This window comes from Lagenorhynchus albirostris, chromosome 4 (genome assembly GCF_949774975.1).
Source record: "Lagenorhynchus albirostris chromosome 4, mLagAlb1.1, whole genome shotgun sequence".
Classification (NCBI taxonomy): Eukaryota; Metazoa; Chordata; class Mammalia; order Artiodactyla; family Delphinidae; genus Lagenorhynchus; species Lagenorhynchus albirostris.
The window spans coordinates 25,327,600-25,354,950 of record NC_083098.1 but is presented as its reverse complement, the minus strand read 5'-3'; the positions used below and the strand labels follow the sequence as shown (position 1 = coordinate 25,354,950).

At 43.2% G+C, this 27,351-nt stretch overlaps 1 protein-coding gene across 4 annotated transcripts in view; it reads right to left on the bottom strand.

The window, feature by feature from the left end:
- Window positions 1-23,472, bottom strand: part of SMAD1 (SMAD family member 1) — a 77,767-nt gene extending 54,295 nt beyond the window's left edge. The window contains exons 1-2 of one of the 4 annotated variants that reach the window (XM_060147706.1): window positions 23,208-23,472; window positions 5,401-5,529 (exon numbers count right to left, since the gene is read on the bottom strand). The gene's annotated coding sequence lies outside the window, so the exon portion shown is untranslated. Of the gene's footprint in view, window positions 1-5,400; window positions 5,530-9,524; window positions 9,704-10,087; window positions 10,199-21,971; window positions 21,990-23,207 lie in introns of those variants that run through there. The other 3 variants (XM_060147705.1, XM_060147703.1, XM_060147707.1) reach the window with 3 other exon arrangements.
- Between the last annotated feature and the right edge of the window lie 3,879 nt (window positions 23,473-27,351).

Here is a 27,351-nt window from a genome sequence, read left to right as displayed (position 1 = left end):
CTGATTAACTTCGCTTTGGAACTGTGTAACTGTTGGATGTGTTACTTAAAAAAAACGAAAACTTTACAAAAATTATCTTTCTGTAAAAAAATGCCTGATCCATTTTGCGGGGGAAACAAGTATTTCCAAGTGACTAAATAAACTGTAGGCATATTTCCTGACTTATACCACTAGCTCTTCTTAAACAGATGATCTTGTGAAGAAACAGAAAAAGTAAAACTAGCTCCTAAAGAAGAGCTACTGTGCGGCTTTAGAGAAATCACAAGCAAACTACATGATTTCTGTAGTTCGGTAGTTGTATCTAAATTATTTCACCAAATACCTCACCAGAATGCCATGGAGGTGTAAAGTACATCAGAGGTGTGTTGTATAAAGTGACTGGCGGCAATATTAATTAGTTCTGTGGAAAGGTATGTGTCATCTAGCCTAACATCCGATTTCAGATAGGATTCAAGACCTGATGAGAACTCTTGCCTCCCCCGAGATGCTTAGCTAAATTATTTTTATTTATTTATTTATTTATTTATTTTTGCGGTACGTGGGCCTCTCACTGTTGTGGCCTCTCCCGTTGCGGAACACAGGCTCCGGACGCGCAGGCTCAGCGGCCATGGCTCACGGGCCCAGCCGCTCCGTGGCATGTGGGATCTTCCCAGACCGGGGCACGAACCCGCGTCCCCTGCATCGGCAGGCGGACTCTCAACCACTGCGCCACCAGGGAAGCGCTTAGCTAAATTAAAACATCAAAAAGAGTCAGAAAGTTAACATACCAGGGGAAACGGGAAAAAACGAGTTAAAATTTGCTACACAAGTATAATGCCATCACAATGAAAATAAAAACGGAGATGGGTTTTCTCCAGCTATTTCAGTCTCAGAAAATATCCCAAAGCAACGATGGTCTGTGATTCTGTGACGTCGTTTCAACAAATAACCTGTTCAAATGTTTCTATTGCCCGGTTACTGCGATTAGGAACTCATCTGGCTTTGGGATACTTGTCTTGAAGGAGAAAACAGGTGAAGTCCCTCTGCATTTCCTTTTCCTGTTTTAAACTAGCAGTTAGTCCTGGACCTTCACTCAACATTTCTCAATTTCAAACGGGTCAAATGTAGCTAAATAAAGCTCACCACTAACCAAAATAAAGGGGGAAAAAAAATCCTAGAACAAGAAGAAAGTGAGGATGAATAAAACCTCTCTCCATTTCTTTTACAGACTTGAAAGCGCTTTTTAAACTACCTACTTGCTGAGAAGTTGGGCTAACAGGAACTCTACTCTGATTGAATCCTCAGAAAAAGAAAATATATTTAAACCAAGTCCCTACACAAGAAAGCGATACGAAGATCCACTGGCGGGTAGGGACAGACTGGGAGTCTGGGATTGACGTACAGACTGCAGTGTTTAAAATGGATAACCTACAAGGACCTAACTGTATTGCAGAGGGAACTGTGCTCAATATTCTGTAATAATCTAAATGGGAAAGGAATTTGAAAAAGAATAAAAAAATTAGAAAACATTTTTTAAATAATACTTTTTACAAAAAAAAAAAAGATCCACTGGTAATCGCAGAATTCTGCTGGTCTTACAGCAAAGTCCTGCCGTCACAAACATTCAGAAGGCAGACTTCACTGTCCTGAGCCTCTTACTATAAAGCCTTGTTTCGGTTACTTCCAAACATTTCCCAACTTTCCAAATGTCAGTTTGATGACACAGAATAGCTAGTTTGCCTCTTTTTCATTAAAAAATTGTTTTCAAGGTTAATTTTCCAAGTCTGGAGAAACTAGGGGGTGAAGGTAGAAGAGTGGACCAGCTCTTGAAAGCTATTTTTCATAATGAAGTCACGCAGGTACCGGTGCCTTTAAAACACAGGCACTAACAGCCAGTCTACCAGTCTCTCAGGTGTGACCTGAGGGACATGCTGGCAAGGGCTGCCGTGATGTGGTCTCTCAACAGTGTTAAGTGAGTAGGAATCTTAGGAATCAAAAAGAAGAGCTCACCACCTACCAGTTGGAAGTTCATCGTGAGCGGTGACATTTCGACCAAAAGCAGCATCCCCTTCATGACAATGAAGCAAGGAGTTTAGGGATGTCGCACTTAGATGCGTCTCTAAGGACAGGGCCGTAGTTTATGCATTCAGTTGCACCAAGTATGCTATTTAATATATGTTCGTTGTGTTAGAAAATTCTTCAAGACAAGAACTCTTTCTGGTTCTGCTCTGCATACACAAGTCCTTCCATCCTGACAAATTCTGGCTGCTGACAGGGCACCTGGTCAATTTTTCTTAGTCACAGAGCTTCCCTTATAGAGTAACAAGTGTCAGTTCTGTTTTGTTTCACGAGACGATTACTTGTTTAGTTAAAGTAGACTGGAGACACTTAAAAGTTTTCTTGCTGTCCTCAACTTCAACAAACAAGCTTGCCTTATTGCTACATCTCCTTACCACTTCTCTAGAAGTTGTATAACATTCCTTAATCCCCCTGAATCCCTGTTCTCGAATTCATGCTTGTAATGGAAAGCTGTCCTTCAGCACGTGGTAGCCTTTCAAGATATCCAGGTCCTAAAGGCCTCACTCTGATAAATCTCATCTGCAGTCACCTCAACTCAAAAATTGTATAGACTCATTTGGCTTGCAAGTGCTTACTCCTCAAACACTGGGAACTGCAGAGCAGGGACATGTGCAAGTTCAACTGTACAGACTATAAGTGGAAAAAGTATACAGTCGTCTCTTAGAAAAAACTCTTCGCTTTGAGTCATTGTTATCGTAGTATAGCAATTTTACTGATTGCAAAGCATGCTAAATGCGGTAAATTCCCATAAGCGACCAGTGAGGAATGATTCAATCGTTAACAAATGAAATTATTTTAATTGAGCTATTACCTTATGCAAGGATTATATTGGTTGTTTTTACAAACACGATCGTATTGACTTCTTATAGCAATCTTTCAAGATGTATAGCATTCTCTCAGTTTTAGTAATAAACCTAAGGATCAGAGGTTAAGTACCTGTTTCAAGATCATATTCTAGTAAGTGGTAGATTTACACTTGAAACCAGAACAGATACTAAAGTCTATGAATCAGGTTAAGAAAAAAAAAAAAATCAGTAATTCAAATGCCAAATTCACAAATGAAAATGGAATAGGCCGAAGGGCGGAAAAAAACTGTCCCTTTTATTTAAAAAAGAAAAATACTCTGCTGTATTTCATTTTTTGGAACATTTCTCCTTCTCCACTGATCTGGCAGGTGTTATTTATGACAACAAACACGCACATCTGTAGGGGTGAGCTGACACCCACAAGGCAGGACAGCCTGAACCCTCTCCCTATATTTAGATCCTCCAGCTCCGGGCTTAATTGAATAATTTAATCAGGACCCTCTAGAAGGGAAACACATCCATATTCATCACAGGCATCAAAGGAAACATCTTTACAAGTTATATCCTTTTACAAACCAACATATGGTCTCACGCCATTCTCCCAATTGTTGAACTCCTCCTCTGGGAAGAGCATGGAATTTTCTTTCTTTTTATCACTTGAAAAAATCACTTCCCTCCTAATTCAGTAAAACTGGGTGGAGGCCACTTCCTCCACAGGTGAGAGAAATAAAACTTGTTGCTCTGTCATTGTCAGGAATTTTAAAGTGAACCATTTATTTTATGTGCTTTCCAAATGGAAACAAAAGGCAGGCGAAATCTAGAGTAAGCAATCAGGGCAGTCTCCAGGCTTTCAAATAAGACCCCCACCATGTTTCTGTCATTTTGAGATGCTTCTAAATGAGAGAGCAGGAGTCCTTCACTTGGAATGAAAGAAGATAGGTCTGAAGAGCAGCTTTCCACTTAGCAGCTGCTCTCTGAACAAAACACCTCTCTGAGCCTCAATTTGCTCTTCCATGAAATTTTGATTCCACCACCTACCCCCCGCTGGGCTGGCATCAGCCTTAAATAGGGATACGTAAAGTTGATTTGAAAATTATAACATGCTGAAAAATGTAACATATTTACAGAGCTGGTTCACAATAAGCTAATTCTAATATTTTATTTATACAAAAAAAACAAAGTTTGTGTCCTAGCTTTTGTCTGTCCAGTGAAGTTCTAACTTGGTCCAAAAAAGGAAAGAAAACGATAAAAAGAAAGGCTGATAACCACTACAGTCATTCGACTCATTCGACAAACACCCACAACATGCCAGTCACTATTCTAAGCACTGGGACACAGGGCTGAACAAGAGACAGAAACAGCTTTTTCTCTTTTTAAAAACGATCATGCCTTCATGGGACCTACATTCTTGTGGTCAGGGAAGGCCTCACTGAAAAGGTGATATTCCAACAGAAGCCTGAAAAGGTGAGGGACGGAGCCACGTGGATATCTAGGGAAGCACGTCGCAAGCAGAGGGGGAGCAACGGCAGAGGCCAAGAGGCAAGAATATGCCTGAAATGTTCCAGGGGCAGCAAGGAGTCCAGTGTGACTGGGATGGAGAGAGCGAGGGGAGGGGAGGTCGAAGCAGACAGACAGGAACGCCGCAAGGATTCTGTAGCTTCCCCTCTGAACTGAGACGAGAACCGCTGCGAGCTGGGAGCAGAGATGCCAACGTGATCTGACTTCTAGCTTAACAGGCTGACTGTGGTATGGCTGGGCTGAGAACTGTCTGAAGGCATGGAAGGAGGAGGAGTGATAGGAGTGGGAGGAGGAAAGAGACCAGCTACAAAGCTATGGCAAAAAAAAAAAAAAAAAAAAAGCTATGGCAATTGTTACAGCTCAAGATGATAAAGGTTTAGGGGCTTCCCTGGTGGCGCAGTGGTTGAGAGTCCGCCTGCCAATGCAGGGGATGTGGGTTCGTGCCCCGGTCCGGGAAGCTCCCACATGCCGCGGAGCGGCTGGGCCCGTGAGCCATGGCCGCTGAGCCTGCGCATCCAGAGCCTGTGCTCCACAACAGGAGAGGCCACAGCAGTGAGAGGCCCGCGTACCACAAAAAAAAAAAAAAAAAGATGATAAAGGTTTGGATCAGCCCAGTAGAAGTGGTCAGATCCCAGCTACTGCGTATTCTGAAGGTAAGCTATGAACAAATAACACTTTATTGCTTAAGTAAATGAGGAAAATAACTAAACATAAAGCTGGTGAAATCTGTTTAAATTTTAGAAGTGCAAAATCCCGTATTATGGGTCTATGAGCCTGAGTACCTGAGCTGGGGTCAAAGGTCACTGGAGAAGTAGACCGAGAATGATCATAGGAGCAGCAGGAAGGGAATAAAGACACTGAAATCCTGTAGGAATTAGGGTGGAGGGTGGGCAGTGAGGCAGTGAGTGAGTAACAAGGAGGGGAAGTGTGGTATAACCTGACAGGATGGTCAAAGGTGGGTGTTTTCATGGAGGATGGTGGGAGAATGGTCTGGAGGAGACAATTAGGAGGCCCCTACCTCCAGCAGGCCCGGTGGTATGAGGGTGATGAGAGAAAACAGCCGCAGAAACAGCTACAAGGGAAGCAGTATCCTCAGATGCGTTTGATCTGTGTTCAAGATCATCCATGTTCCACATAACCCAGGTATCTAACGATAATGGAACGATTAAATAAATTATAGTACATCCGACAATGATGTAACTGTCCGAAAAAAGGTGGGGGGGAGGACAGCCTTTCATGTCTAACATGGAAAGAAAACCGTACTGTAATTGTTCAGTTAAAAAAAGCTAGAGAACCATACACATAGTACAATCCCATTTTAAAAACACAAATAGAAATGAAACCTGCACATGTATAATATATGCACACCTTTAAAAGCCTGGAAGGAAATAAACAAATCTGAACAAGTGGTTGCCTTTAGGAGTGAGCTGGCAGGAGGGGAGTTCAGGAAAGCAGACCATTTTTATTTACAACCAATTACGGTTTTCAATTTTAAGACTCTAACAATAAAAACAAATAAAAACTGAAAGTAGGTAAGAGGTTTATTCTACACGGCTCCAGGAGACAGTATTATGACCAACAGGTGACAAGATTTATCATTTTACAAAGGAAAAAATAATAGAAAGTGTCTCTGCCCAGAATGGAATTATCACTGAACTAGGATTTTCAGAGAAATGTATTCCAATGTATGGGGTTGGGACATATGACCTAATTCTGGGTGAATATGATATGGGTGGGAATGTACTTTTTTATTATACAATTCAGCCACATGATCAAAAAATTCAATTTTACAAAATGGCATATTATAACAAAAAATTCAGTTTCCTCTCCGTTCTAGTTCCTAGTCCCCTTTCCATTAACAATTCAAATCTCCTTCCAATTTTTCAGGGCATGAATTTCTTACCAGAGAAATGTTTTGTATTACTCAAATATCTCAAGAGCAATTTGGTCCTGTCCCTTTTCCAGTATGTAAATCTGTTATCTGGAAGAATAAAATGACTTCTCAAAATCAAAGTTTACATAACCACCGAAACAAACATTGAGATCAGCCAGATTTCACTCTCCTCCATGATCAATGACATCCTGTTCTCAATCTGCCAAAAACGAAGCTGGACTTACATTCGCTTGGCCACCTCAGAGGAGAATTTGAACAAAGGGCAGCAGCCCTCTTCCAGAACAGTGAGAGCTCCCTCCAACTGAGAGCGAAAAGCAGCAGATGCTCTGTCTTTCACTGCGTTAGGGAAACCATGCTGTGGATACAAGCAAGCATCACCTAGAGAATTAGGTGAGACCAGCACCACCGATCTAGGTCTCTTCTGCCTCAGATCCCTTGTTCAGTCCAGTTTCTATCCATTAACCTCCCCTCAGTGAGTTACTGACCAATCGAGATGGAAAAACCTAATAAACAGAGTGCCCTTAGAAGGCTTCAGAACACAAGTTCTCCTCCTTTGTACGTTCAACTACTAAGAGGCGTTAGTCTCCACCAATTTACTATTTAACTGAACAGTACTTTGAGTGCTTATCCCCAACACAAAGGTGCAGTAGGAAGAAAATGGGTATGAAACAGTTCCCAGCATCACCCTGCTCACCATTATGGGGGGCGGGGGGTTGAAGAACCATATTATCAGGTTGATCGTGATAGAGTCTCAGGACGTGTTCAGGCTGTTTATCTAAGGGACAGAGGCCAAAAACCTGTGCCATTTCTTTACCACAACTACATCTCCTGTGCATCTGGGGCTTTGTGTTGCCTACCCTGATGTGGAAATCCAAACGAGTCCAGCTGACTATCAACCACTTGCATCAGTGGGGATGAACCACGGAATGGATAATCCAAAGCAGCCTTAATAAAACGTAACCATTGCTTTTCGAATATGTATTATGCTTTTATCAAAGAACGCTTTTAATTCCTTACCACATGTTGCTTACACTAACCATAAAACTATTATATACTCTGAGAATGTAGTAAATTCTAAAGAAATGCCTGCTCAAGATTCAAATATTGCTGTGGAAAATCTATACGTGGATGACAGACTTAACTATAATGGTTTTAGTATGTTATAAAAACTTAAAAACATATTTCGTCACATAAATCACTCTATCCTCCTCTGGAAATTCATTCTGTTGGCAACAGTCTTTACAGAACGTCTGAAACACCCCAGTTTGAGGACTCCATAAGCTCTCAGCTTCATCACCACCCACTTCAAAGGGAGAGAGGGCTGTCACGCAGGTGGCTCTATGGGAGACATCACACAAGAGTGTATCCATGGTCTCTGTCAGTTTCCAACACAGCTCAAGTATTCAGAGGGAATAAAAAATCATTCTCATATCGTCGTCATCATCACCATCACCACCACAGTGAAACACCAAACACTGTGCTGAACACTTTATACCTATTCACTCTCTTTAATCCTTATGGGAGTCCTGTGATGTAGAGACTATTTTAGAGATGATGAAACCGTGATGCAGAAAGGTTAAGGGCTTGAAGGCAACCCCTCCACCACCCTGCTTTTCCTAAATAACCTCCTCCTTTGTCTCATGCATAAAGTAGAGGGACTGACAAGCAAGGATGTGCTTATGGTTTTACTTTAATCCCCCTGGTTCCTTCTCTCCCCAACTTATTTTTGTTTTCGTTGTTGCTTTCCTTCTTGGCATCTTGCCACTTTCCTAGAACATGAAAAAAACCAAGAGTTTTATCAGGGCAGCGATGACAAAATTAAATTCATTTTCATCTGAACAGCCTAGAATAGGGATAAGTAGTTGTAAGCGATAACTGAACAAAGACACAAGGAAATTGGCACCATTACCTCACACCAACAGCCCACGTATGTGTTCAACTCTTAATACTCTTTTCTTATGATGAGGCTGTGGAATATTAAAATTAAACTCCTTTTAAGAAATTCATTTTCTTTACATTCCCACTGATTGTTCTTTTTTTAAAATCTAGTTTATTTTTACCACTTACTGTGTAGTGGTTTTTTAAAAAAAAAAAAAAAGACGTATAGACTGTATTTTCTTATCCATTCCTAAAAGGGAGACACTTGCGCCGCCTCAAACTCCTCCTTTATAAATGATGCTGTAAGAAACAGCAGTTTAAAAAGTAAGATTTTAGTAGATAGCCTTTGTTAAGATTGGAAATTTTCCTTTTATTCTGGTTCTCTCAGAGATGGATTGATTGATTGCTTTACTGGGTTTATTTTTGTAATGTTTTTTTTCCCGTTTTACTCATCGTTCTTAGTATCCTTTACTGAAAACGTAAGCAAAACAGAACAAAAATTACTGGCTTATTTTTTTGCATGTGAATTAATACTGTCCCGTTCAAGCAAATGTACAGATGGAAAATAACTGAAGGACTCTTTCAAGTATCATATTTTATTATAGGTAAAATATTAAAATGTTCATTTTTAACAGCTCATACACAGCTGGCAGTCACAATCCTATCTACAGATAAGGGCAAAAAACGGTGCTCTTGACTCTAGAGGATTTGGGAGAGGGGCTAACACAGCAAACAGCATACGGGTGTGGCAGAAACAGCCATCTGTGACACGACCACTTCAGTATCCTATCTGCCTTCCAGGCCCCTTCCTTATCCCCTATTCCAGGGTTTCTCAACCTCTGGCATTACAGGACATTTGGCAGCATCCTTGCTGGCGGAAACAGCCCTGCCCTCCCCCCAGCTGTGACACCCAAACACTCCTCCAGACTCTGCCGGATAACCTCCGCTAACACTCTTCTCTCCTTTTCTCTTTGTGCTCTTGGTGCCCCAGGCCGCAGCAGCTTTATTTATTAGCTCTACTTCTAGACTCTAGGACACAAGGAATTGCTGATTCCTTCAAGAAGGGAAAAGCGAAAGCTCTCAAACACACATATCCTTTCTTTCTATCTCTTCTCTCCTCAAATTAAAAAAGGGGGAGCAAAAGTTAACCCTCAGAACTACCTGGGTCGTCTGGAGCACCTAGAACAGGTATCACCCGGCACCAAGTGCTGCTGGATATCAAAGACATAGTTCATGTTCACAACAGACCTACAGCATACCACACGTCCTATTTCCCGACATGTTTTTAAACACATCAAAATGAAAAAATTCACTCATCACTACCGTGTGTCAAGCCGACAGTTCTCAATGCTATTGTACATTAGACTCACCTGTGGTGCTTCTTTAAAAGCTCCCCAACCGAAACCCTGGAATCAGAGCCCCCCCAGGGGCGGACCCTGGCATTTCTGCGGTGGTTGTCATTCACAGGATTCTGATGTGCAAAGTGAGAACCACTGTGCTAACATCAAGATCGTAAAGATACTGTCCACATACCCTCAAGGAACTCAGTCTAAAGAATGAATAACATAACTGTAATAAAAGCTATTAAAACAGAAGCTGCATTAGACAAGCACGTTTGCATTTTTCCTCAAAGTTACAATCTCAGTGCAAAGCCTACATTTATGACCCCTTATCCCAACTTTATCAAGCTCTATAAGAGACACTATGAACAGAAATATAGGTAGAGATGCTCAAAAACTTGCTGAAAGAATCCACTAAGCTGGAGGTGGGCACAGTGCAGGAGCTCTACCAACTACATTAGACTTCTTTCCTAATCCCTTGATTCTGAAAGGCTATCCCAATTACTGAAGAAATACACTCAAAATAAGACGCTATAACATGAGTAACGATGGCTTGTTATTTAGCTTTTCATATAATCGTAGTCTCCTCTTACCAGTAAGATTGCTTCTGCACAGCAAAAACTGACTTAGATGTTTCTCTCTCCCTCCCCGAAACAGAGCCCAGCACTGGATGCATGAAACATTTGCTGAATTGATTAATATTGGCTCAACAAAAAGCAGAACTGCTCAGTGAGGATGCACCGCTTTTAATGGAGGCTTTCCTGGAATACAGATCAACATCTCAGCCTGCACAGTATGACAAGACAGAACTCTTCAGTGTTTCCATGCAAATAAATGCTATAAATACAGCTTGGATGCCAATCATTTCAAGGGTAATCAAATTAATTTTGCTCACAGTTTAACAGAAGGCCATTTGAAACCAAGCTCGTTCTCTCGAGCTTGAACAAACTGAATAGAAGTCCTGAGCACACAAACATGAACACTGGGAAAATAAAGAGGTTGTTATTAATTATGCAGACTGCAAAGCCAGCAACGGACACAAAGCAAAACAGGAAGCCATAACAGATGGGATGGCAAGCTATGTACAGGCAGCTGTGCTGAGCTGTCACAGGGCTAAAGGTGTAATTCCTAAAGCAACACTCACTGTAGCATTACCACTCCCTTCCACACAAAGCTACCCATAAAATTAAGGACCCTTTTTGATAAAATTAAGACTCGTGTTGCCGGCATTCATCCTCCCTCCCCAACTTGGCTTAAGGAGTTTGAAGGATGGCTCTGACCAATGCATACCAGCTCCGGCCCCCTACTCCCAGGCACCGTCCTCTGAAAGGACTTAACGAAAGAAGAGGCTGGGGTAACTGGCCTGTGGCTGAAATTCGTGGTAAGCCTGTGGATAAAATTCAAAAGCCTTTTTTTCCCCCCCAACTCTGAAATATTTGCAGATCACTTAAGAGAGAGGAGATGGTGGGTCAGAAGATGCTGATGAATCCTCTTCTGTCGAGTGGCCAGGTAAAAACTCAAGGCTGAGGTAAGACTGAGTGTACTTCGGTTAGGTAAGGACCCTACCAAAAACCACCTTACGGGCAGCACGTGAGAAGCCTTTCTTACGCCCATGACATTAACTATTACCCTCAAGAGACAATCTGGGAAATCAAATGCTAATGCCTAACTTCAAATTTTCTTCACTTTATAAGAGGTTTTACTATGTGGGAGAACTTCTTATTTCAATACCTTATGAACCAGTCTAGCTCAATAAGAAAAACCATGTTCTAAGGCCATCACTGTGTCTCATATGAATAAGAAAACGCCACTACAAATCAAATCTAATACTGCAACTCAGGTGGGAGAGCAAGAGGCCCATTTCGATGTGCTCTATGGAGCAATGGTATCCTTAAAAGTTCACTGATAAGTTGGGAGTCCGCCTGCTGGTGCAGGGGACGCGGGTTTGTGCCCCGGTCCGGGAGGATCCCACATGCCGCGGAGCGGCTGGGCCCGTGAGCCATGGCCGCTGAGCCTGCGCGTCCGGAGCCTGTGCTCCGCGGCGGGAGAGGCCACAATGATGAGAGGCCCGCGTACCGCAAAAAAAAAAAAAAAAAAAAGTTCACCCATCATGCCAGCTGGTTGAGAACCTGCATAGAACTGAGAGCCCCTAAAGCACTGGGAACACCTCACATTCCAATGAGGAGACTCCTAGCCCAATGTCATGAGGGTAGCAGGGCAACATCAAGGAAATGGGATGGAGATGGCCTGTCTCTTATAACTCCAGCTTACATTCATTGTGTACCTCCTTGTGACCCCAGCTTCTCTTAGGAGGCAGGGAAATTTTGGCTTCCTTTCCTTCGGTGAGAAAAGCCCAGTTTCCCCAGACTGATCCTTCCTGGTCCACAAAGAATGATACAATAAAGTAAAAGAGAAGACATCGTCCCCATTCCAGTGAAGAGTCTCATCCAGGACACGGCAGAACAGTTCATGTCTATTAGTAGTTTGCATTTCATTCATTTGTGAATTGTTCCTGTCCTTTACCAATTTTTTTAGGAGCCCAGAATTTCATTTTTTTTTTAATTGAAGCATACTTGATTTACGTTTCAGGTGTATGTGTACACACACACACACACACACACACACACACACACACACATTCTTTTTCAGATTCTTTTCCATTATAGGTTATTCCAAGATATTAAGTATAGTTCCCTGTGCTATACAGTAGATCCTTGTAGTTTATCTATTTTACATAGAGTAGTGTGTATCTGTTAATCCCAAATTCATCCCTCCCCCGCTTTCCCCCTTGGTGACCATAAATTTGTTTTCTATGTCTGTGAGTCTTTTGTAAATAAGTTCATTGTATCATGTTTTTAGATTCCACCTATAAGTGATATCTATGATACTTGCCTTTGTCTGCCTGACTTCACCTAGTATGATACTCTCCAGGTCCATGTACCAATTTTTCTGTAGGGGTGGAATTTCCTATTAAGTTTTTTACAAGAAGAGTAACTTGCTGCAAATTTGAACGGTTGTATTTTTGTGTGTGGTCATTCAAGAGTGTGTGTTTGGTCACATAAATGTTGTCAAATCTATAATTTTCTCCTTTATGGTTTCTGCTTTCTGAGCCATGTTTAAAAGAGCTCTACAGGGACTTCCCTGGTGGTCCAATGGTTAAGACTCCACACTCCCAACGGAGGGGGCACAGGTTCGATCCCTGGTGGGGGAACTAAGATCCCGCATGCCACACAGCGTGGCCAAAACAAAAACCAAAAACAAAAGAGCTCTACAAGCAGCTATTAGTACTACCCCCGCCCCCATACCCCCATCTCTTGAAAATGACAATTCACTCAATCAATGATAATCGAGAATCCATCTCCCCCTTTCCTTCTGACACTATGACCAGAATCCACGCCGGAATCTTTCTTCACTGAGTGTGTATTCTCTAATGAAAAAAAAATTTTTAACACTATGAATAGTGTAAGAAAAATCCATAGATAAATTCACAATACTTACTTTTAAAAGCTCTGGGCAACTTTAAATAGCTTTTTAAAATCAATAAAGGGCATTCTTCTCTTAGTTCAATTACTATACTTTTCTTAAAAAACTTTAGCTGGCATTGTCAGGGAAACACTCCATCTACAAATTCCCAAACTTGATATTCCACAATTTCATTATCAGGATTCCCATTGCTTAACCCTTCTCAGTTCATTTAATCCATTAGACTCCTTATAACCTGTAACCCCTTATCTAGGTTGGATTCGATATTGCTCTCATTAACATTCTAGACTCTACAATCACACTGACTCTTACAAATATTAAATAGCTAACATTTTCCAAATGCTAATTATGTGCCAGGTCCTAGGCTAAGTCCCTTATGTATCCTGTACTTCACTGACTGCAAGATGTACCCTCTCCTAACCAGGAAATTTACAGTCAGTGGTATGTTGTGCCTAAATGATGGTTTTTTCCTCAGTAGTACATGAAATAACATCTTATGATTAACAGCATCTTAGATGAAATATGGAAGGATAACTCATCTCATCTTTCTATCAATCCTGAGGCTGATACTATTATCTCTATTTTTCAGATGAGGAAAGTGAGGTTCAAAAAGTTAATGGTCAAAAAAAAAAAGTTAATGGTCACAACATTGTAAATCAACTGTAGTTCAATTTTTAAAAATTAGAAAAAAAAAGTTAATGGCAGCTTTCCCAAAGTTATAAAAAAGCAAGTCAGTGTTGGGGGCTGGGACTTAAACCCAGGCAACCTGACTCTAGAACCTCATTTCTTAGTCTATTTTCTATCCCTCAGCCAGAATCATCTCTGCCAACATTCCTCTCCAATCTTACTTTCAGGCACCAAGTTACACTAAAAAGCAGCAATTACTAGTCTACTCTACAGCCACGTCAAACCTCACCCCAGGCTTCCTCCGACTGCTCAGTCTCTGAATTCGCCACAGATTTCCCGGCACATCACCTACAATGGTTCTTCCAAACCTTCTCCATTATTCTTAAACTTCCAGCACCATTTTCTGATTCTCCCGGCTCACGATCCCAATGAAGGGACTGACTTGCCTCCGACACTACTGGGAAAACCAGCGCAAGCTGACATGAGCTCTGTGCCATCCGCTTTCCTCTCTCGGACCCCATTCTGCTTCCTTCTCAGACAATCTCCCTCCTTACCATGACTAATATTTTGTCACCTGCGCTCCAGATCACTACCTCCATCATCTCATCTCTGATTGCTTTCTGTCCATTAACTTCTTTCCCTCAACCTTCAAATAAGAAGTCGTCTCATCAATTTTGAAACATAAGTCACTCGAGGGCATAGAAGACTCTGTTTCTTATTTCTTAATATACTCAGTCTCTTCACCTCAGCTGCATTCACTTGAGTACCCTGACCTTCTCTCCTTCACCCTGAACCATACAACATGTCCCCCTTTGAACCTTCCTCTGGAATCTCTCTTCCCTTGGCTTCCTGGTTTAACTTCTCCTCTGACCCCACACCTTTCTTTCAGTTCCTTCTTTTGTCTACTTCAAACATGCCTCTCCTTTCTACCACTTCCTAATTGTGGGCATCAATGGAAGATTCAACCCACCAGCTCTCTGTTTCTCTGTACATGATCCTCTCCAAGTACCCATCCATTCCCGGACATTCCACCATCATTCCCAACAGATCACTACTTGGCATCTACGTAAAGCTTCGAGCCCTCCCCTAGGCTTTAGCTTAGTTATGTATCTCCAACTTGCCTGTAGAATACTTACATACCCCACCTTAAATTCAACCTGTCAATTCTAATTTATCATTCGCACAATTTTTATTCCTTCCAGAACCAGTTCTTCTCTATTCTTTTTTTTTTTTTTTTTTTTTTTTTTATTTTTGGCTGTGTTGGGTCTTCGTTTCTGTGCGAGGGCTTTCTCCAGTTGCGGCGAGCGGAGGCCACTCTTCATCGCAGTGCGCGGGCCTCTCACTGTCACGGCCTCTCCCGTTGTGGAGCACAGGCTCCAGACGCGCAGGCTCAGTAGTTGTGGCTCACGGGCTTAGTTGCTCCGCGGCATGTGGGATCTTCCCAGACCAGGGCTCGAACCCGTGTCCCCTGCATTGGCAGGCAGATTCTTAACCACTGCGCCACCAGGGAAGCCCCTCTTCTCTATTCTTAAGTAAAGGCTTTATTAATTTTCCAGCCACTCAGGTTGGAAACTTAAGGATAATCTGACACCCCTCTTTCCCATTACTCTATAGCCAAATAACCACCAGGTGTCTTTTCACTCACAAAACCCACCCCATCAGAGAGAGAGAACTCAAAGCGCTTTATCAATCTCCTGGCATATGGACTCTACCCTCTCCAACCCAAACTGCAAGTTCAAACACCTTCTGTGACCTCCCAGTGCTTCCTTATTCTGGCACGCTGAGGTCCTCAAACCCTCATCCTCAACTTAACCTTTCCAAACACCTCTCCCAGCTCACCACACGGGACCGCATCAGGAATACCCTCTGTGGTCAGTCAGAGCTGCAGACTGGCCTCCAGATCTGTGCTGTCCAACGTGATAGCTCATTGTTAAACAGGTGGCTATTTAAACATAAATTAATGAAAATTTAAAATGCAGTCCTCAGTTGCACTAGCCACATTTTAAATGCACAACAGCCACTCGCGGCTAGTGGCTATAGTGCTGGACAGCACAGATACAGCGCATTTCCATCACTGCAGAGAGTTCTATCGGACAGCGCTGCTCCTGTTACCTTGAGTCTTCCACGCCGCTACTCTGCCCAAATGTCTCTTCCTTCTCCCAGTGCAAACCCACACATCCTTCCACATCACAGTGGGCCTCATGTGAACTGTCTGTACAACTTATCCCTATATCACCCTGCAACCCTGCAACAACTCTTGTGATGCTGCATTTAATTTTTCATTTTTGTGGGTCTCCTCACTAATTACTGAGCCACTCTGAACTAACAGATTCACTAAGTGAAGCATATGCTCATTACCACACTGCATCAAAATTATCAAATAAGGAGATATTTAATACCCCTCTCCTCCATTAAAAAGACATGTTTTCCTTCAATCTAAACAAAAGATCTTGCATTTAGCTAACTAATGACTTAATTTAATGCCTAATTATAATACTTGAAAGATAATGAGTTCCCTTTTCTTCTTGTGGTATTTGAAACTGAAAGAAAAAAACTATAAAGGTCTGAAATACTTCCACTTTGCATAAGCACACCGCAAAGAAACCACAAAAGATAGACACGGAGAGGAAAATGAATGAATAGTTTGAGTAACTATACCCTAACTATCTGGAATTGTAGGAAAAAATATAGTACAGCTGCCCTAAAATTAAGGGGAAACTACAAATAAAGCATTAAAAAATTACACGTGTAAATATATTTTTGAATCAAAAGCTAGACCCCTCTAACCTCCTTTTCACAAACATGACATAGTGAATATTTATTTTCACCGTGAGCTCAAAAGCATATAGATGCATAAGTAACTGCTGTGTATGTTGTATGTGTTCCTTGAAATCCAGGCTTGTCTCAAGAAAGTTAGTTAAGAAATCAATCCACCAACCATAGACCTGGGTTCTATATAAGGCTCCGATGTGAACACTAGGAACCAAGCAGAGAGATTTGGGAGAATTGCCAGGTATGGATTCCCTCAAACCTTAGAGAGTTTGATGCTTTATCTTCAAGAGGGAATGTTCTCTAAAGTTCTGATTTTAGCTTATTAAAAAATCACAGGGGGCTTCCCTGGTGGCGCAGTGGTTAAGAATCCACCTGCCAATGCAGGGGACACGGGTTCGAGCCCTCGTCCAGGAAGATCCCACATGCCACGGAGCAACTAAGCCCATGCGCCACAACTACTGAGTCTGCATGCCACAATTACTGAAGCCCGCGCACCTAGAGCCCGTGCTCTGCAACGAGAAGCCACCGCAATGAGAAGACCGCGCACCACAACGAAGAGGAGTCCCCGCTCGCCACAGCTAGAGAAAGCCCGCGCGCAGCAATGAAGACCCAACGCAGCCAAAAATAAAATAATAGATTAATTTTTAAAAAATCACAAAGATGTTAGATTAAACTGCTCAAATACTGCAGTTCCCAGTATCAGCCTAAAAGCCCGATGCAGTCATTGGAGTTGAACTGTTTTTGAAAGATCGGCTTTTCCCATCTGAAAGACAGCTTTCCTTATGCAAATGAACGTTCTACAGGGCCCGCTCATTTCTGCAAATCAGCCAGCAATAGCTGTAAATGTTACTTTTTTGCCTAGGACTAGTAGTACATCTCTAAAACTGACATTATTTTAATAATGAACACCATAGTGAAGATTCTGACTTAGATTTTAAGTAAGTACCTTCATGCAACTTAGTTTTTTTTTTTTTTAAAAGGCAGTAACTCCAGAAGTATTAAAAATACTTCAGGTATTTTTGCAGCAAATCAGATGACAGGTCACCAGATTAGCCTAAATAGTTGCAATACGACGTAATAGCAGAAAAGAGGGATAAAGCGTCAAGAGATTTCAATTCGAGGCAAAATGGAGATGCCTCTATTTGTTACCAAAGCACTTCCTGCTAATCTTGGTACCAAAAATTAAGACCAGAGCCTCCAGGCCGGTGAACACATCAAGGTGCTATGCGGGTGGGGCGCCTGGAGAGGGCATGGAGCTCATGGCGCCCTTCCCCCATACCTTGCCCTGTGCATCTCTTCCATCTGGCTGTTCCTGAGTTATATCCTTTCATAATAAACCGGTGATAGTAAGTTTTTAAAAAAGAAAAGAAAAACCACATACAGAAGTACAATTACACAGAACACTTCATCAGCCTCAATGTCATTTTATAACTTTATACTTCATTTCTAAATTTTTATATTTAAATTATCCCTTTTCTCCTTAGACCTTTCCAATTCTCTCCCTAGTACCTCCTAACTCCTTCCCTAAATACCCCAATCTCTGACTTTTGGTTAGGAATATGATTTGTTTTTGAGAGCCAAAAGAGGAGATTTGTACAGCAGACTTGCCTGATTTAATTTGAACTTCGTAGAATCTCGGATTTACCATTTTCTAGTAAGGTCTCATTGACTAAATCAGGCATAAGGCGTTTCTTTTCCATCTCTAAAATTAAAAAAAAAAATCAATTTTAATCTGTAAAAAACATCTGAGGTTTTCAGACTTGATTCATACTCAGCTCAAATAATGTTGGGTACAAAAAGTTAACATCATGCCAAAAAATTCTCCTTTCCTCCCCTCCCCAATTAACACTGGATATGCTCAGACCAAAGGCCCAGGAGCACTGCGAGTGAGGAAGGAAAAAACAAACAAATGGGAACTTGACAATGACAGTGATCCAGGTGCAGGCTTTCCCTCCTCCAATCACTGGATGGGTGACTTCAGGCAAGTCCGCTATCTTCCCTGGGCCTCGGATTGCTCAACTTGATAGGAACATCAAAGTAGCTTTTAACACTCAATATCTCTATTCTTTGTAAAGGAAATTACAAATCAGTGTTTATGAACACACTTGGCAAGGCAGTCCCATGGATGTCCTTCACCTGAAATTTGGGTACTTCTGTGCACACACAAGCTTCAGGGCATATAAGCATTTTTGGATTGGAGGATGGGAGCGTGATAGGGGATCCAGGGTTTCATCAAATTCTTAAATAGCCCTGACGAAAAAAAATAAAAATAAAAATGACTGAACTGTAAGACTATACAAAAATAGACATAAATGTAAAAAAATAAATTCCAAGGAATTTGCAATGAACTATTTGCATCTCAAAGTGCAGTGTTCACCAGCTAAAGAAGACTAATTTTAATGAGATAAACTGAAATACTAGAACTTTCTTTTTTAGTACCATCAGCTTGTGATAATACAAGAAAAAAGCAAGGGGAAAGTGACAGGAATTATCCAGAAAAGCAGAGATAAAACCAATTTGGCTTTGAAATGCATTACTTTTATGTCAGATTTAGTCTTCCAATTATGTTCTGCTTAGAGAGGTGTTAACATTATGTTTCCTTTCTTAAGCACTTAAAGGAAGACAATAGAAGATGGCCCAGAAAAGCACAATAGAAGGCAAAGTTGTCTAAAAGACTAAAAAATAAAAGCAAAGTCATATCTATACCAGAATAATAAAGCCCAGCAGAACAATGATTATTCAGGTATTCTAGATATATATATATATATATATATATATAAGTGAGGGGACTTCCCTGGTGGTGCAGTGGTTAAGAATCCGCCTGCCAATGCAGGGAACACGGGTTCGAGCCCAGGTCTGAGAAGATCCCACATGCCGCAGAGCAACTAAGCCTCTGCACCACAACTACTGAGCCTGCGCTCTAGAGCCCACGAGCCACAACTACTGAGCCCATGCACCGCGACTACTGAAGCCCGTGCGCCTAGAGCCCGTGCTCCGCAACAAGAGAAGCCACCGCAATGAGAAGCCTGCGCACTGCAATGAAGAGTAGCCCCTGCTCGCCACAACTAGAGAAAGCCCGCGCGCAGCAACCAAGACCCAACACAGCCAAAAATTAATTAATTAATTTTTTAGAAAAGTGAGGCTCTAGAGTGAGCTTGCCTTGTTCACTTCATGGCTAAGAATATAATGACTAGTTACGTAGCCTGAGGCAAGACAATGAATCACTCAGAACTCAGTTTCCTTACCTGTAAAAAGGTGACAACGACAGTACTTAGGGAAGTTTTGATGCTTAAATGAGATATGAGTATTAAAGACAAGGACACAGAAAAAAAATCAGCTACAATTATTTCTCCTACCCAAAGCTCTAAATCAAATTAGAAGCCATGACACCAATGATAAATATGATTGACAGAAAAGTCAACCTTGTTTTATGCAGTAGCTTCAACTGTCACTTCCAAACTCTTTTAACAAGAGCAACTAGGAAGCAGCAAAATTAATTGACATATTTCTTTCTCCCTTCGACCTCACAAACTCATCCACAGAGGTACCAAGTAGAGAAGCAGCTGAAAGGTGAGTAGAAAGTGTGGATGAGCAGAGGCGAAAGGTCTAGAGCAGCACTGTCCAATAGAACCTTCTGTGATGATGGGAATGTTCTATGTATACATTCTCCAAGGTGGTAGCCACTAGCCACATTAGCTACTGAGCACGTGAACTGTGGCTAGTGCTACTGAGATGAATTTTTATTTTATTTTAATTTTAATTAATTTCAACTTAAATACCCACACATGATTATGGCTACCTAATTGGACGGCACAGCCCTAGATGACCCATAAATTGAATAAGGATTGCCAGAAATTTAAGCAAAAACTAAGAATCTTCTTTTCCTGAATTGTTTATATGTTCAATTCAAATATCTCTGTTTCCAGTGGAGACCTGGTAACTATGCTTAAAGAAATAACGTATCAGCGTTTGCATCAATACAGTGCAACTCAGTGTTAATAAAAGGATCAGAGATGTGAAATATGTGGTCCTCTGATATTTTGTAAGGTCCTTAAGGCCAAGTTAAATTCAAGCTCACATAAAGCATGATTCAGTGCATGGATCAGAGCTGCTTTGAGGGTCCTTATCGGCACCCTCAAAGCATCTGTTTCTCCACTACCAAATGGAAAGCTATTTAGACAATGCAGACTGAACATGCCTTAATTTAGCTTCAATTTTTTCAGCAATTCAGAGTTCCGTAAGCCTTTCCCCTTTTCAGAAACACTAGCATTCCTTGCCAGTTTGGCCTTTCCACTATAAACAAAATCCATGTACCACCCATATCTGAAGGATAACGCCAGACTCCTGCTTAGCTGCCCCTGTAATATGGTTTAATTATGATGACTGAACTAATAGGCTGACATCATAGACTTTTACAGGCTGACCCCATGTCATCCTGATGTATCATTTTGCACCAGTTCAGTGCTGTAAATCAATTTAAGATCTCCAGCAGGTTGAAAAGGCTGGTAATGATGCTTTCTCTGCCGTCTCTGGAGACTCTACATTATACACAACTTACATTATTTATAAAGCCTCAATGATGCTTCCATTAGCCTTGTAAGACTACACAAATGAGATCTTTTATACACACACAACTTGGCCTTGATTATGTAGGCGACTGCAGCTTAAATATACTCATCTCATTACACTCAAGTTTATTCTTTTTCCACTCTAACCAAGTTACTAAACCCAGACTTACTAGAAATCAAAATCACAAACTGCAATTTAGTTTTCAACTAATAAATGTATTTGGAAAAATGAGACTTACTTCCTCTTAATGCTTTAATGAACTTAGTAGAAAAAAAATTAAATTCCAAGAGGTGTAAGAAGTTCATATTTTAAATTGCCTAAAAACTGTCGTTTCTCTAAAATGCAAAGGTCATCAGCTCTTCAAGGGTATAAAACCAAAGGATACTGCAAAAAGGAAAAATGTATTTGGTTACATACCTATGCTTGGAGGGGTCAAAACTAAATCAAGGACAAATCCCTACCCTCAGAAGAAACCCGATCCTGCCTGGATCCTCCAGAGGCTCTGACATCGCCCACCTCTAGACAATCATCTCCCACGACCCTGGTTACAGTTTCCTAAGAACTGCAATATTACACAAATGTACACCACCTGCACAGAAATATCAAATAACTGCAAATGGGAAAGAGGGAGAGAGAGGGGAGGACAAACATTTAAATCAGTTACAGCATATTTAGGCCTGGCACCTCCATCAGAATTAACACTGATGCAAAATATTTATACTAATTGAAAATCCCGGGGCAGTGCACATTGATTCTGCCCTGATTCTTTTTAAATCGTGGTTCCAATACAGCTCAGCTACCTCCAATAAAGCGTCAAGAGGTAATGAGAAACAAGATGAAAAATCAACATGGGCAGAGAACAGTTTTCTCATTGTGCTACTGAATGCAGGCATGTTATCCACGGCAGGTAATGAAAGCGAGAAACGTTCTGAAATAAAGGCATTTTGCGATTGAGCTGCTTGCTAGGAGTTTCAGTAAGAGGAAGCACATACAGAGATCAGGCAACTTCTGTATCATTCCACCTACTCTGAAATTTCAGCAAGAGAACCTCAGGGGAAAGCAAGAGGCCGGCTGTCACAGCACTCACGACAACGATGTTTTCTCGGGAGAGGGTTCGGAGACGCGCCTCTATTTTCAGAAGGGAAGCGCCCGGCCGGGGATCTTGCAAGTGCACTGAAACATCGTCCGCGCCGCAAAATAAACAAAAGCCGCAGCTACTGTAGTTGTAAGATCCGGCAGGCATTTGTTCCCCCTCCCTTCCCAAAGTACATCAGGCAAACGCTCTCCCTGGAAGCCTTCATATTTATTAAGCAACTAGAAAAACAAGCCCACGTCTGTCTCTCTCACACCCAACACACCCCCCCTTCCTGCAGAAACAACCCCGAGAAACACTAACAAAGACCGGGCGCAGAGTAAATGAACAGTTGCCTGCACAGCGAACTCACAAATACACATGCAGTGAGGCAATCGAATCCGGGAAAGGGAAAGGAATGAGACGACACTCGGAGACTCCGGGGGGTGTAGGCGGAAGAGAAAAAAAAAAAAAAATACGCGCGCCGCCGCCGCCAAACCTTTGAATAAATGAGAGGGAATTTCAGTACGAACTTTCCTTGACCTCGACCCCCAAGACGCTAGTAGGGGGCACAGGAAGGAGCCCGCCCCGGACGCAGAAGGACCCAGGGCACCGGGTGTCCCCTTTACAACAGCCCCGCTCCGCGGAGAGGGCAGCGCCGGCGACCGCCCTCCGACTCCCGCAGGGGTCGCCCGGGCCGGCGCGGGACACAATGGGCCCGCGGGCCGCGCCGACGGCCCAGGCTCGGCTGCAGGAAGGGAAAGGGAAACGGGCAGCGGGCGGAGGGGGAGGGTGGCCGCGGAGGGCCGGCCGCAGGCAGGGCCGGGGACCGAGGAACGCAGCTTCCCCACCGCAGACCCAACAAAGACGCGGGGGGCACACGGGCCCGAGCCTTGCCCGGCTGGCCAGGCGCGAGGAGAGGAGGAGGTGGCAGGCTTGCTCCTCCGAGCGGCCGGGAGGCGCCATCATGGGGGGGGGGAATCCCCGGTCCGCCCCACGCGGGGAAGAGCCCCCTCCCCGCCGCAGCCCGCGCCGCCGGCCCCGCGCGCGATCGTGGCCACCCGGCCGGGCCGCGCCCGCCCCAGCCCGCGGCGGCGGCGGCGGCGGCGGCGCTGGGAAGCCCGGAGCGCCGAGGGGAGGGCGAGGACGCGACGGAGGGGAAAGTTGGGTTCGGGTCTGTTTCGTTTTACCGGGTTGGCTGCGCGCCTGTCCACGCGGGCGCACGAGTTGACCGGGCGAGCGGGGTCCCCCGCGGCCCCGGTCCGGCCGGCCGGGCGCTGCGCTCGCAGGGTCCCTCCCCGCGCCTCGGCCCGGGCTCAGCGGCTCGGCCTCTCCTTCCTCCTCCCGCCCGCCCGCCCGCCCGCCCGCTCGCACACTCGCTCGCTCGCTCGCTCCCGGAGCCTGGATTGATCTGGTCGCGCTGGCGTCAGGGAGTCGGAGCCGCCCAGCCTCCACTCCTCAGCTGCCAATACCCGGCGCACTCGCCCGCCCGCCTGCTCTCTAGCTCGCTCACACGCGCACTTGCGCGCGCCGCCGCTCCCGCCGCGGCTGCGCGACCAGGGATCCTCTCCAAATTCCCGGCCCCGCCGGCGCGAGCGCTGGGCCCGCGCCGCCTCCCGCGCCTCCAGCCCCACGCCCCGCTGGTTCCAAGGAGAAAACACCACAGCCCCTGCCTCCTTTAGTCCCGGGGGAGCGGTCTCGGTACCTTGCCTGCCGGTGAAGTTCCGCGTTCAATGTTTATTTTTTTGAAATGTTCCTAGAACAAGTCCACCGGGCCCACCCAACCGCTCTATAAACGTGGAGTGCGTTTTGACAATTACCTTTCGAGCCTCGCCTTTTTATGTCTAGTTTCATTGCCCCTCGCTTACTCCTCAATGATTTGCAAGCCCCAGAAGTTGCACGTACCCAAAAAGGATAACCTAGTAACTATTGCATGTGCTTGTAACAAACCCTGAATCAATATGTGTGTTTTATGCCAATCCGGGATCTAATGATTCCAGTTGGTTACCTCGCTGCTCCAAATAATGACAGATGCCACAATAGAACTTTAAATTTTTTTGATCCAGTTTCTACAATCTTTTAGATGACACCAACTTCCCAAAATAAAACCGAACTAGCTCCCAGATACCTGATCTGCGTAGACATTGAAAATATTTTTTTATAAGATTTCATTTTTCTCTTGGCCAGCTCTCTGGAAGCCGGCATGAAATCTTGGATAATTACCATAATGTTGAGTTATGTTTAGAGGCGAATAATTATTCTGAGGAATAAATTTCACATGTACCAAAAGAACCATTACCAGCAATATTTTTTTAAAAATCCAATTAATGGTACTCTCCAATTTTTCATGTAATTTTACACGTGCACATTCCATTTAAAATTCTTATTTATTAACTATTTTTTAATTTCTGCATTCCATGTTTAATTATTCTAAGGAAATGAAACAAGTCCCCCAAAACACATAAAATATATTTATATATAGGTCAGAATATTTCTGGTAATTTCTTCATTAAATATTTGAGCACTTACAGGTCAATTCTTGGGCCTCATCTTATTTTCCCAAAAAATCAACTTCTGATATAGTTATTCATTCTCTGCTCCTCAAAACAGCAGTTGGAGTGAGCCTTGTTAAATGCCACTCCCATCAGATCACTCCTCTGCTCAAACCCTCCTTTGATAAATAGAATGTGCTATATCCATACACTGGAACATTATTCAGTCATAAAAAGGAAGGAAGTACTGACACATGCTACATGGATGAAATTTGAAAACACTATGCTAAGTGAAAGAAGCCAGACACCAAAGACCACAAGTTGTAAGCTTCCATTTATACAAAATATCCGTAATAGGCAAACCTATAGAGACAGAAAGGAGAATGGTGGTTGCCTTTGTTTGGGGGAATTGGAAAGGCTGGGGTGGGGGTGGGGTGATAGGTAAAGGTTATGGGGTTTCTTTTGGGGGTGACAAAAATGTTCTAAAATTAGTTTGTGGTGATGGTTGCCCAGCTCTGTGGATATACTAAAGCCCACCGAATTGTACATTTTGTGGTCAAATTGTCCCAACGTGTGAATTTTATTTCAATAAAGCAGTTAAAAAAAAAAAAAGACATGACAACTAATCCTTGTTTGGATTCTGGATGAGGGGAAAAGCTATAAAAAGACGTAGAACTGTTCATTTTTTTAAATCTATAGATGACCTTTCCCAGTGCAGCCTAGTAGCCCCAAATGATAATTACTAATACTACACATGCTGTGAAATTTGATCTTGCCAATCGTGCCAGTTATTTCTTTCAATGGTAATAGAAAATTGGACTGTTTTCAAAAGGACATTATTGGGACAGTTGTGAAAACTTGAATGTGGGTTGCATATTAATATCATTGTATCCAAAAAAATCCTCCCTTGGTTCCCCATTTCACTCAAAATAGAAGTTCTCACAATGTGTACAAGACCCTACATGAACTTCCCCTCCCGTCTTTCTTTACCACTCTGACCTGGTCTACTCTCTCCCTTGCTCTTTCCTCAAGTCTCTGTGGCCTCCTCACAAGTCCTGGGACCACTGGGGCACACTCGACCTCAGGACCTGTGCACCGGCTGTTTCCTCCCTGGATCTGTGCATCGCTGTACCCTCAGTGCCTGGAGCAGAGTCCGGCACCTGTTGAATAAAGGAATGAGTGAATGAATCAATCTAGCACTGTTCAGGTCACAAGGGATATGGTGCAAAGAGATACAAATCCCTCAGGGGGGACAAATAATGAATAAATACACAAATATGCCAGGTGGCTATACATGGGATGGAAGCCAAAGGGTAACAGAGATGGGGAATGGGGGTGGTTGCTGTGTCCACGCGGGTAGGGAAAACCTTATTGACAAGAGGTCCTAGAGGAAGAGGGAGCATATCACATGATCTGCAGGGAGGGTTGCCAACTGCAAAGACCCTGAGGCTGAGTCTTCTTCCCCTTTTCACAAAAGAGCCGGGGGCCAGAGCCCTGAAGCAGGGAGAAGCTAGCACAGAAAGGAAGGCAGTGTGTGGGCCCAGACGCACGAGGGCTGGTGGCTGAGGAGCTGGGAACACAGGGACCTTCTCTTCTCTCTGCTTCTCTTTTCTTGGTGAAATAGCCATGAACCCTACTTCCGGAGAAATGGTGAGGGTGGAAGAGATGCTGGAGGTTGGAAAAGAGAGGAGCACATATGAAACGGTTATCTTTTGGGAGAGTTTGAGAGCAAATGAACCATGGAGATGTGGTAGGATTGCCAGGCAGCACTATTCAGTGCCCATTTGAGGTTCGCGGTCATGAATTTAAAGCAAGGCCAGTCAGCATGGCTGTGGCTTTTCCTCCAGCCTCGGGCGACCTAAAGGGGCGGAGCTGGGGTTTTGCAGGTGGGTGTGATGGAGGAAAACAGGGTCAGAGAGCAGAGGGTGTAGGCAGGGGAGTGACTCTGGGGAACTGTGATAAGCAGAGAGGTGAGGACACGGGAGAGTGTGATGATGATGGAAAGATGAGAAGATCAAAGGAATGAAGGTGGGAGGAGGGGAAGAAGAATTGCTGGAGCAGGGAACCACTCCCAAAAGCTGGGGAACAGTCTGAGAATGGGATGCTGGAGATTAAAATCATGGAGCTGGGACAGTGAGGGATAATGCCAAGATCTAGCAGTGTGATCAGAGAAAGTGGATGGGCTGAGCTAGGGAGGAGGACAGGATCCTCAGAGAAAAGGAGGTATCAAGGGACCAAAAGCAAATTAATTATGCTATTTAAGCAGTGTGTCTCCCCCTGCCCCAAATCAATTACTAATCATTTACAATAAAGTGAGCCCTTAAAATTGGCTGCAAATTTTATAGATGCAAACTGTGAACCCAAAAACTTATTTTAAGAGATGGTTCTACTCAGAAAAATAAATGCAACGTAGAGTTTGTGTATCAGCTCCTTAAGTGAATTTAAGTGAATTAGTTTCCCTGGAACAAGCCTGCCAAGGATCACTGGTGTGGTATTCTTCACATTAAAAAGGGGTACTCCTTTTATTTTGTATCTAGGTGAGAGGATAGATGTTCACTAAACTTATCATGGTCATCATTTCATGATGTATGTAGGTCAAGTCATTATGCTGTACATCTGAAACTTATACAGTGTTGGATGTCACTTACATCTCATTAAAACGAGAAAAGAGGCAAAAAAAAAGGGGGGGTTGTTCCTGTGATAACTGTGGTGGGGGAATTATATATTTTTGATGTTGAAATCCCTTTATTCTCTCATCACACCCTTTCCTCCATAGAACTTTGAACTGTTTGTAATTATAGACGTATTTAGGCATGTTGTTGACTATTCGTGGGAAGACCCT